Genomic DNA, 11470 nt, shown 5'->3' with positions numbered 1-11470 from the left:
AACTCTTCTCCGAAGCCGAAGCAGAGCAAGCCAGGCAAGACGGAGTAGACCTTTTAGAAAAGGAGCGCGAGATGGCATTGATCCGTTCAACAATTTATCAGCAAGATCTGCGGCGATTTCATGCGCAACACGTCAAGAGCCACACGTTCCAAGCTGGCGACCTGGTGCTCCGAGTGGATCAACAGAGACCACACAAGTTGGCTCCCGCCTGGGAAGGACCGTTCATCATTTCTAAGGTGCTGAACAACGGAGCGTATCGACTCTACAACCTCGACAGGGAGACGGATGAGCCGCGAGCATGGAATGGAGATCTACTGAAGCGCTTATACACATAACTGCCGACAGAGACAATGTAAAGAACAAATGTCATCGAAGTAATACAAAGCGGATTAATTTCTTGCCAATTCAAAATTCTTCTGTGTTTGCAAACTCCGGTCTAAAAAACTCGCTCCGAATGTGCACCAAAAGTCACACTCGGGGACTTAGCTGCGACCCAGAGTCGCCTAAGTAAACAACTTGCTCCGAGTGTGCACCAAAAGTCACACTCGGGGATTTAGCTGCGACCCAGAGTCACCTAAGTAAACAACTTGCTCCGAGTGTGCACCAAAAGTCACACTCGGGGACTTAGCTGCGACCCAGAGTCGCCTAAGTAAACAACTCACTCCGAGTGTGCACCAAAAGTCACACTCGAGGACTTAGCTGTGACCCAGAGTCGCCTAAGTAAACAACTTGCTCCGAGTGTGCACCAAAAGTCACACTCGGGGACTTAGCTGCGACCCAGAGTCGCCTAAGTAAACAACTTGCTCTGAGTGTGCACCAAAAGTCACACTCGGGGACTTAGCTGCGACCCAGAGTCGCCTAAGTAAACAACTCGCTCCGAGTGTGCACCAAAAGTCACACTCGAGGACTTAGCTGCGACCCAGAGTCGCCTAAGTAAACAACTCGCTCCGAGTGTGCACAAAAAGTCACACTAGGGGACTTAGCTGCGACCCAGAGTCGCCTAAGTAAACAACTTGCTCCGAGTGTGCACCAAAAGTCACACTCGGGGACTTAGCTACGACCCAGAGTCGCCTAAGTAAACAACTTGCTCCGAGTGTGCACCAAAAGTCACACTCGGGGACTTAGCTGCGACCCAGAGTCGCCTAAGTAAACAACTGGCTCCGAGTGTGCACCAAAACTCACACTCGGGGACTTAGCTGCGACCCAGAGTCGCCTAAGTAAACAACTGGCTCCGAGTGTGCACCAAAAGTCACACTCGGGGACTTAGCTGCGACCCAGAGTCGCCTAAGTAAACAACTTCCTCCGAGTGTGCACCAAAAGTCACACTCGGGGACTTAGCTGCGACCCAGAGTCGCCTAAGTAAACAACTTGCTCCGAGTGTGCACCAAAAGTCACATTCGGGGACTTAGCTGCGACCGAGAGTCGCCTAAGTAAACAACTCGCTCCGAGTGTGCACCAAAAGTCACACTCGGGGACTTAGCTGCGACCCAGAGTTGCCTAAGTAAACAACTTGCTCCGAGTGTGCACCAAAAGTCACACTCGGGGACTTAGCTGCGACCCAGAGTCGCCTAAGTAAACAACTTGCTCCGAGTGTGCACCAAAAGTCACACTCGGGGACTTAGCTGCGACAGAGAGACGCCTAAGTAAACAACTTGCTCCGAGTGTGCACCAAAAGTCACACTCGGGGACTTAGCTGCGACCCAGAGTCGCCTAAGTAAACAACTTGCTCCGAGTGTGCACCAAAATCACACTCGGGGACTTAGCTGCGACCCAAAGTCGCCTAAGTAAACAACTTGCTCCGAGTGTGCACCAAAAGTCACACTCGGGGACTTAGCTGCGACCCATTGTCGCCTAAGTAAACAACTTGCTCCGAGTGTGCACCAAAAGTCACACTCGGGGACTTAGCTGCGACCCATTGTCGCCTAAGTAAACAACTTGCTCCGAGTGTGCACCAAAAGTCACACTCGGGGACTTAGCTGCGACCCGGAGTCGCCTAAGTAAACAACTTGCTCCGAGTATGCACCAAAAGTCACACTCGGGGACTTAGGTGCGGCCCAGAGTCGCCTAAGTAAACAACTAACTCCGAGTGTGCACCAAAAGTCACACTCGGGGACTTAGCTGCGAACCAGAGTTTCCTAAGTAAAGAGCTTCCTCCGAGTGGGCACACAAGTTACACTCGGAGGCTTAGCTGAGTCGCCTAAAAAAAACCACGAGCCAAAATCGTGTCAAAAAAAAACTCAGCGAAAGAAGAGCAAAAGATCCGGTTCGAATTCAAATTGAGTTCAACGATCAGTCGGCTCGGTGTGAATCAAGTTTATCCACACTGAGCCACGAATGTACTGGCCAACAGCAGTGGCCAAAGTTTAATACAAACTCCACTCGGCATACCGAGGTAAATGCGCATTCAGCATAAAGTCAATCAAGCATCGCCGGGGCTGGCAGGCTCCACGAAGGTGTGGAGGTCGTTTCCATCTGCAATCTGAGTGGCCATGTCGAGTAAGGTCTCCATGAAGTCTTCAAATCGAAGCTTCTTGGTGTTGGCAACCTGCAACGTCTTCAGCTTGTCTTCACGGGCTTCCTTACAATGCACTCGGACCAGAGACAACGCCACGTCTGCGCCACACCGAGCGGCAGACTTCTTCCATGCCTGCACTCTGCTTGGAACATCCTCCAGTCGAGTCATCAACCCCTCTATCTCATCCCAGGAGTCATCTTCAGGCCACAGCTCTTTGTCAATTTGGCCGACAACTTCTCTCAGGCGACCAACGAAAGGACCCACCTTGTTAAGGCGGGAATTCAGTCGGAACATGTCCCGGGTAGCTTCATCACCGAGTGGAACATTCGGTTGCCCAAGCGTCCGTTCAATTTCGGCGGTCTCGGCTTCAACGTCCCGACAGAAATCTGCAAAGAAAAGACAGGGAGAAAATAAGCACGGAGTGAATTCCAAAGTCAAAGAGCACTCGGCAAGCAACTTACCACCAAGCAGTGCGACCATCTTCTTCGCCCAGTCGCCGACGTATTTCTCCTGCGCTTTGCACCGAGCGTTCATTGACTTCAGCTGGCCCACCCATTCAGATCTCTCCTTCTTCATATTTTCTAACTCGGCTAACAGTGCCTTGTTAGTCTCCCGAGATTCCTCCAAAGATTTTTCTCGTTCAGCGAGAGCCTTCTTCATGCCAGCCATATCGTTCGCAGCTACCTCCAAGTCGGCAGCAAGTTGAGTCTTCTTGGCCATCAGAGCAGTATAGGCCGATCCCACTTCACAAGTCTTCTGTCAAAGAGACACAAAGGGAGGATCAGCCAGATTCAACAAGAAAAAACTCTCGACAGATATGACAAACAATCAAAACTCAAGATTCTTCACACCCCTGCTGATGCAAGCAATCGACAGCGGTCTCGGGGACTACACCCAGTGGGTTCACTGAGAGTGACCCCACTGGTATGAAGCTCGAACAGGTCGGTCCCATTGAGCTCCATAGAAAACCAACAACACTATGAGACTACTATTACTCGACCCAAGTAACACTACTCTCGGGGACTACACCCAGTGGGTGCACTCGGCGTGCCCCCACTGGTACCATTCGGGCAGATCAGTTCTGATCTGTAGAGATTATGGAAAATACATATAAACACAACTATCGGTGCAAACACTCGGCAGAAGTCTCGGGGACTACACCCACTGGGTTCACTCGGAGTGAACCCACTGGAAAATTAACCTACTGTATCCGAGTATCTCGCCAAAAACCCCAGTGGGCACCAAGAGGAATGTAAACACTTACTAGCGCACTTACTCGAATATCATCCCGAAGCTCCAAGCTCTTCTTGTACAGGGACGCAACGGAGTCATATTCTCCCTTGGCTTCGCCCACCATCAGCTCCACTTGTACCATGGCATCCTTGGCGGCTCCTACTTGATCTTCCGGGAGGCGTCGGGCATCATAGCGAACAGTCGACGGGCCCGGCGTGGAAGAAGGCGCCCTAGGCATCCCGAGCTCCCTGGGCATCCCGAGCTCTGCTCCAGTCGGTTCCGCCGTGAAGGCCACCGTCTCAGTCGGCGGCACACTCATGGCAGGGATGGCAGCAGGTTGGATAACCCCAGGGACATGCGCCAAAGCTGGTTCCGACCCCCTTTGGTCGTCGTCGTCCAGATGGATCACCTCTGAAGGAAGCCCGACTGAACAAAATAAAAATACAGAAAAAGATCAAGATCAAAGACAGCACTCGTGAAACGGTAATACAGCTCTCGGAGTCATGACAACGTACCTTGCTGGGACGTGGCGGCGTTATCAGTGTCCATGGGATCGTCACCCTGACGCGGCAGAGAGGTGGCGGAGGTAGCAGCTCTGTTGAGTGAAATCCATTCGACGGTTAAACATGAATTCCCAAAAAGAAGGGTCCAATCGGATACTGAAGGAAGATGGAAGAGCAAAGATACTTACGCTGAGGCCGCGATCATCATACGGGGCAAAGCTTTCCGAGGTTTAGACCCACTGGGTTAAGCCACCTTGGACGGCTGATCCACGGGCTCGGCAGAAGAACCCCTGGTTCTCTTCACACTCCGAGCACTCGGGGCCACGAGAGGAGCTGGCGGAACAGCGGGGTCATGACGATGCTTGGTTCGGCGTTCTAGTGGTGAGGGTGACGAGCTCTGCTCTTCACTCTCCTCCTCCTCCTCTTCTGTTTCCTCCTCCGTCTCCCTACTGTCAGAGACATACACGGCACTACCTGCACTACCCTCCATGCTGCCTTCTTCTTCCTGGACCGGATCCCCACCTGAGACTGCAGAATGCCAGTTCGTCCACTCCTGCACAAAACACAGTCGGCAACGTCAGTCGGCGAGACAAGAAAAGCAATAAAACTAAGAAGTTTAAAAGCACTCGACAACATGTACTCACCTCATTCGGAGGAGGATTTTGGGCGCGGAAGGCCTTCACCCGTCGAGCTCCCACGGGGTTATCACATGTGCCCGTGATGCTGCGGACCCACGCACCCACGGTCTCCTCGCTCACGTCTTCAGGATGGGACCGAGTGGTATCCGAAGGCCCCGTGTAATGCCACATTGCGTGGTCTCGGGCCTGGAGCGGCTGGATGCATCGACCCAGAAAAGTCTCCAACAGGTCCATGCTGGTGACTCCGTTCCGGACGACAGTTACCAGCGCGTCGATCAAAGGCTGGATCTGGGTTTTTTCTCCCTTAGAGAGCGCTAGCTTCCTGGAAGGGCCCGGACGGTCTAAACTAAAGGATGGTAACCCACTCGGAGCATTCGGGCAGGCAATGTCCTAGCAATAGAACCAGGACGATTGCCAGTTCCTAACCGACTCGGATAGCTGAAGGAAGGGATAACTACTTTTCATTTTCTTCTGAAATCCTAAACCCCCGCAGAGCTGGAGGATGTGTGTCTTATCATCAGACTGGCTAAGTTTCTTAACCGTTTGAGATCTAGCAGAGAAAACATATTTGAAGAGCCCCCAGTGGGGAGGACATCCTATGAAACACTCGCAGAGGGTGATGAATGCGGAAAGATGAGCTATTGCATTCGACGGAAAGTGATGGAGCTGCGCCCCGAAGTAGTTCATAATACCTCGGAAGAAAGGATGGGGAGGCAGGGAGAAACCTCTGGCCACGTGGTTGAGCAGCAGGACGCGCTCCCCCTCCCTTGGCGCCGGCTCCATCTCGCCTTCCGGCAGCCTCCAAGACTTATTGACGACCATGCCGTGCTCCACTAGCTCCAGCACGTCGGTCTCCCTCACCGTGGAGGGGAGGAAGTCCCCCTGGATCCAGCCCGCCGGCAACGCCCGCTTCCGCTGCTGAGTGGAGGCCGCCCCCTTCTTCTTCTTCTTCGCCTCGAGCTTGCTGGTCTGCCCCTTCGTCATGGCGAGGGCGACGAATCCGCAGAGGAGGAGGGGAAGGGGTGGCTAGAGGTGTGCAGGGAGTTGCGGGGGGGGGGGGGGCGAGATCAATGGGAGGAAGACGAGCAGCGCAACAGGAAGGTCCGCCAGGAAGGCTTTAAAAGGCCTTCGACTGAGTCACCTACAGGTGGGCCCAAGATCTTATCCTCCCAACCGGCCGCTACAAGATTAGTGGAGAAGATCGCGGCGCGGTAATCGAGGAGGCGAAATCTACTCGATGGCGATGACGTCATCCCCGCTGAGCGCGCGGCAACCGAAATTTGAGAATCCCGGAAAATCCGGCGCTGTCAGTATGACCGGTCACATCGAAAGATTCCGCGGAAGCAATCGGTCCCTCACGATTCATTTCGCTTGCATATTCACTTGGATCACTAGCCGCAAAGATAAAATGGATCGAGGCAGACAACGCTAAGATCACCTCAATACCAGTCGGCTCCAAACTCCGCACATCACTTCATCGTTCCAGCCCCGATCCATTAGGGGACTAATGATGGGGTTATAGTCCGAGGGGAGGGTCATAGGTCTGCCCTATAGGTCCTACCCAAGGACTACCCTTCATAGGGGACAAGGCCCTTAGACAGTTCCGACTGAACTAAGGACGCCCCCATCATCCAGTCGGCGACAATCCACTCGGAGCATATCTAACGTACCGACTGGAATCCACTCTGTACATCGTAACCTCCCAGGAGGGCAACAGTCATACGTTTTCATACACCATAACTAGCATTTAAGGCTTACGTTACCAGTAACGCCAGCGTTTACTCGCCACTACTGCACCCCTGTCCACCGGACCATTATGAAGGGCAGCGCACTCTATATAAGCCGCCCTTCACCACTGGTACAGGGGTTGGCACTTGCTGTAATCCCTCAATACACTCGACACAAAGCTCCCAAGAGCACTGAGACGTAGGGCTTTTACCTCCACCGTAGAGGGGCCTGAACTCATACATCCTCGCCGTAGCTAAGGCTCTGCCCATATACTTTCGTACCCCGTACTTCTACTGTCAGACTTATACCCACGACAACCACCAACGCCAGTTCGGGTGAACTTTTAATTCCCTCAATTTACTCTTTAACCATGATTTTGACTTCGTTCATCAAGGACGTCTTGAGGACGACCATAGCCGTATTCAAGTCGTCCCTTGTGACCGAAGTCAAGGCCATGGCCTCGGGTTTCCCATGGGGAACTCCCTCTTCATCTTCCATACTCTTCAGGTGGTGAAACCCTTAATAAAGAGACGTGGCTCTGATACTAATTGAAAGGATCGATATGGTTGACTAGAGGGGGGGGGGGTGAATAGGCAACTACCAATTTTTAGCTTTTCTTAACAAATTAGTATTAGCAACATAAAGGTTCTCTAAAATGACACTAGGTGAGCAACCTATATGATGCTACTTACAAAGAGTAACGAAGCAAGTAAGAGATACTCTACAACAACAACAAATACAAAGTAAATATAAGAGATAACCACAAGTGGAACCGATGAAGACGAGGATGTGTTACCGAAGTTCCTTCCCTTTGACAGGAAGTACGTCTACGTTGGAGTGGTGTGGAGGCACAATGCTCCCCAATAAGCCACTAGGGCCACCGTATTCTCCTCACATCCTCGCACAATGCAAGGTGTCGTGATTCCACTATAGGTGCTCTTGAAGGCGGTGACCGAACCTTTACAAACAAGGTTGGGGCAATCTCCACACGATGCTTGGAGGCTCCCAACAAGACCACGGAGCTTCACCACAATGGAATGTGGCTCCGAGGTGACCTCAATCGTCTAGGGTGCTCAACCACCCAAGAGTAACAAGATCCGCAAGGGATTAGTAGGGGGAATCAAATATCCTTTGGTGGAAGTGTAGATCAAGGCCTTCTCAAGCAATCCCTAGAAAATCAACAAGGTTGATTGGCTAGGGAGAGAGATCACGCTAAAATGAGCTTGTTGAGCAACAATGGAGCTTGGAGGGGTTAAAGGTGAGATCTAGGAAGAAGAAGAGACCTTATAGTAGGGGGGCAGATCCACCCGTTACCCACCTACCACATAAAAATACAAGCGGTACTACCGCTCCTGGAGCGGTACTACCGCTACCTAGAGCGGTACTACCGCTCAGCTTCTCACCAACCACGGTAGTACCGGGATACTACAGTACCAACACCTCCTTGGGGAAAAGTATGAGAAAAAGCCCGTCAGCGCGGTAGTAAAATAATACTACCGCATTGAGGACGGTAGTACCGCCCTTGGAGCGGTAGTAAAAAATTACTACTGCACCTGGGCGGTAGTACCGCTCCTGGAGCGGTAGTAAAAATTTACTACCGCACCTGGGGCGGTTGTACCGCTCTTGGAGCGGTAGTAAAAACTTACTACCGCCCTGAGAGCGGTATTACCGCTGTGCCAGCGGTACTACCGCTTACCCTTTTCGCATAGACATAGAAAACACTCATTGGGGCTCCATAGTGGCCAAAATATAGGAGGGTGCATGAAGAGTGTGCGTGAAGATTCCACCCAAACCTTTCCGACGCGAACCCCCTCTTAATAAGAAGACTTTCCTACGACTCAAACTAAGAAGAGAAATGTAGAAGAAAGTCCGTCTTCGAGAACCTCCGAGGGGCGTCGAGTCATCTTGTGCCTAGAAGAGAATAGTCTGAAATGCTCAAGACACAAGATTAGTCCGCACAACAATTTTCATCAATCACTAAAACTACTTAGGAGAAATATGCCCTAACAATTTCAAAATATAGAACGGACATTTATGCATATATTTGTTTGCAGTCCTTTACAAAGCAGTTCACCGATGATTACCTCTCAAACCACATGCATGGTTAGGAGATGAAGAAGGTATTCATTCAACACCCACGACACAATATTGAAGTCTTCCCCAAGAGGAGAAAGGTTGGATAGGCAATCATCCACAACCACTGGCCTAAAGTTGCAAGGACATTCAACATCACTAAAGGCTCAATATTTGCCTTCAGGTTCAACAATTTTCCAGATGAGATTCATATGTCTATTTACCGAATATGAGCCTACTTTCCAAAGGTTTTAGATGTTGCATGTGAAACTTGGTGTTGTTTAGTAATGTCATAGCTAGCTACTCCCTCCGTTCCTAAATAAAAGTATTTTTTAGAGACTCCACTATGGACTACGTACGAATGTATATAGACATACTTTAGAGTGTGGATTCACTCATTTAGCTCCGAACGTAGTCCGTAGTGGAATCTTTAAAAGGACTTATATTTAGGAATGAAGGGAGTATATGCCTATATGATGTAACTTAGTGTTGAAGCTATCTGATGTTCAACCCTGATGTAATTCAGTTATGAAATCCTAATTGCTATAATACGAATATGAAATATATGGCCTATTTGATTTGAAATGTTAATTTGATTACTAAATAGATTATCAATAATAGGACAATTAACCTGCTTATTAGGGTTTTCTAATGCATATGGTTTCTCGGACATCACCGTGGGCGATGACCTCAAACAACCCCCATAGTTTCTAGATAGTAGGCGTGTTGGATCAATGAACAATCACACACATCTTCCACCCGACAAATGTTTGTGTTAGGCCACCTTGCACAAATGTTTCCACATAAAAACCATGTTGTGATGGACATCCTATGCCATACAGTTTCTTCTAGGAACCGTGTGTGATGCTAAGAACATCTCACACAGTTTGTCTCATTTAATTGTTTGTGATTTCTCAACCGATCACACACCCGCTCTTTTTTCTCAACGTGTGTGACCGGAGACCTATCACCGACAGTTTCTGGGTTGTTGGGGATGGACCCCTATCACACACAGGCAAGGCGACGGTTTAATTCTCCATCGCGAAAAGGGGGTAAAAAACGTTTGTATAGGATGCGTCTGCAGCAGTGCTGGATGGATACCCTCATTTTTCTCAAATACCCATGTCACAAGAAGGTCAAGATAAAACTACTCTTACTTGTCCTTTTGAAACTTATGCTTATAGATGTACGCCTTTTGGTTTATGTGATGCACCTACTACTTTTCAAAGATGTATGACTGCTATATTCTTTGATTTCTATGAGAAAATTGTTGAAGTATTCACGGATGATTTTTCCATTTATGGAATCTCCTTTCATGACTGCTTGAGCAATCTTGATAAAGTTCTGCAGAGATGTGAAGAGACTAATCTTTTCTTGAATTGGAAAAGTGCCACTTTATGGTAAATGAAGGTATAGTCCTTGATCATAAACTTGATACGACCATTTTGCATCATGTTTGCATACTGTTATTTATAATGTTTTTGATCAACATTTCACTTTATGATGCAATTCTTATTGCTTTTTTTCTCTTATTATGCAAGATTTATATGAAGAGGGAAATTCACAATAGTTGGAATTATGGGCCTAAAAGAGCTACAATAGAGCTCCAAATGACATGAGATTTCATGAAGAATTATTTTTGAATAAATAAATAACAAGGAAAAGACTTTATACATAGCACCACTGTCTCAAGGCAGAACTTGGACATGAGCATTTTTGCTCCTGGACGAAGCGACTCTGCTGGGGAACCTTCCGAGGGGGAAATCTAAGCCTTTGTCATCACCAACACTCTTATCATCGTGGAAGGACTCATCTCCATCAACATCTTCACCAACACCATCTCATCTCCAAACCCTAGTTCATCTTTTGTATTCAATCTTTATCCCAAAACCTTAGATTGGTACATGTGGGTTGCTAGTAGTGTTGATTACATCTTGTAGTTGATGCTAGTTAGTTTATTTGGTGAACGATTATATGTTCAGATTGTTAATCATATATTTATCTTCTCTGATCGTGAACATGAATATGATTTGTGGGTAGTTCTGTTTGATCTTGAGGACATAGGAGAAGTCTTGTTATAAATTATCATGTGAAGTTGGTATACGTTCAATATTTTGATGACATGTATATTGTTCTTCCTCTGACGGTGTCATGTGAACGTCGAGTACATGACACTTCACCATATTTGGGCCTAGGGGAAGACATTGTGAAGTAGTAAATATATGATGGGTTGCAAGAGTGACAGAAACTTAAACTCTAGTTTATGCACTATTTCGTAAGAGGCTGATTTGCATCCATATGTTTCAAGTAAGAACAACACCCTAGCATCAGTTCACCCACATATCAATTTATCAAAGTAGTGAACGTGAATCAACTAAAACATGATGTGCATGACTAGACAAAATTCCCACGTGTCCTCGAGAACACTTTGATCACTATAAGAAACACTTTTGGCTTGACCTTTGCATAGTAAGGATTGACCCACCTTGCTACCTTGGTTACTTGTTACTTGCGTGACTCGCCTCGCTACCAAACCATGTGTTACTACTATTTTACAACACTTACAGAGAATACCTTATTGAAAACCGCTTATCAATTCTTTTCGCTCTTCGTTGGGTTTGGCACTCTAACTTATTGAAAGGATTACGATTGATTACATATACTTGTGGGTCATGTAGGTGTTAGTTTCACAACCTACAATGATGGTGGATCCAATTCGTAGCACCGAATGCAACTGGATTATAGATTGCCAGAATTGGGATCCCTCAAACCATTGGACA

Source organism: Hordeum vulgare, chromosome 6H (genome assembly GCF_904849725.1).
Source record: "Hordeum vulgare subsp. vulgare chromosome 6H, MorexV3_pseudomolecules_assembly, whole genome shotgun sequence".
NCBI classification, from domain to species: Eukaryota; Viridiplantae; Streptophyta; class Magnoliopsida; order Poales; family Poaceae; genus Hordeum; species Hordeum vulgare.
The sequence above is the reverse complement of the archived record's forward strand: the minus strand, read 5'-3'. Positions refer to the sequence as shown.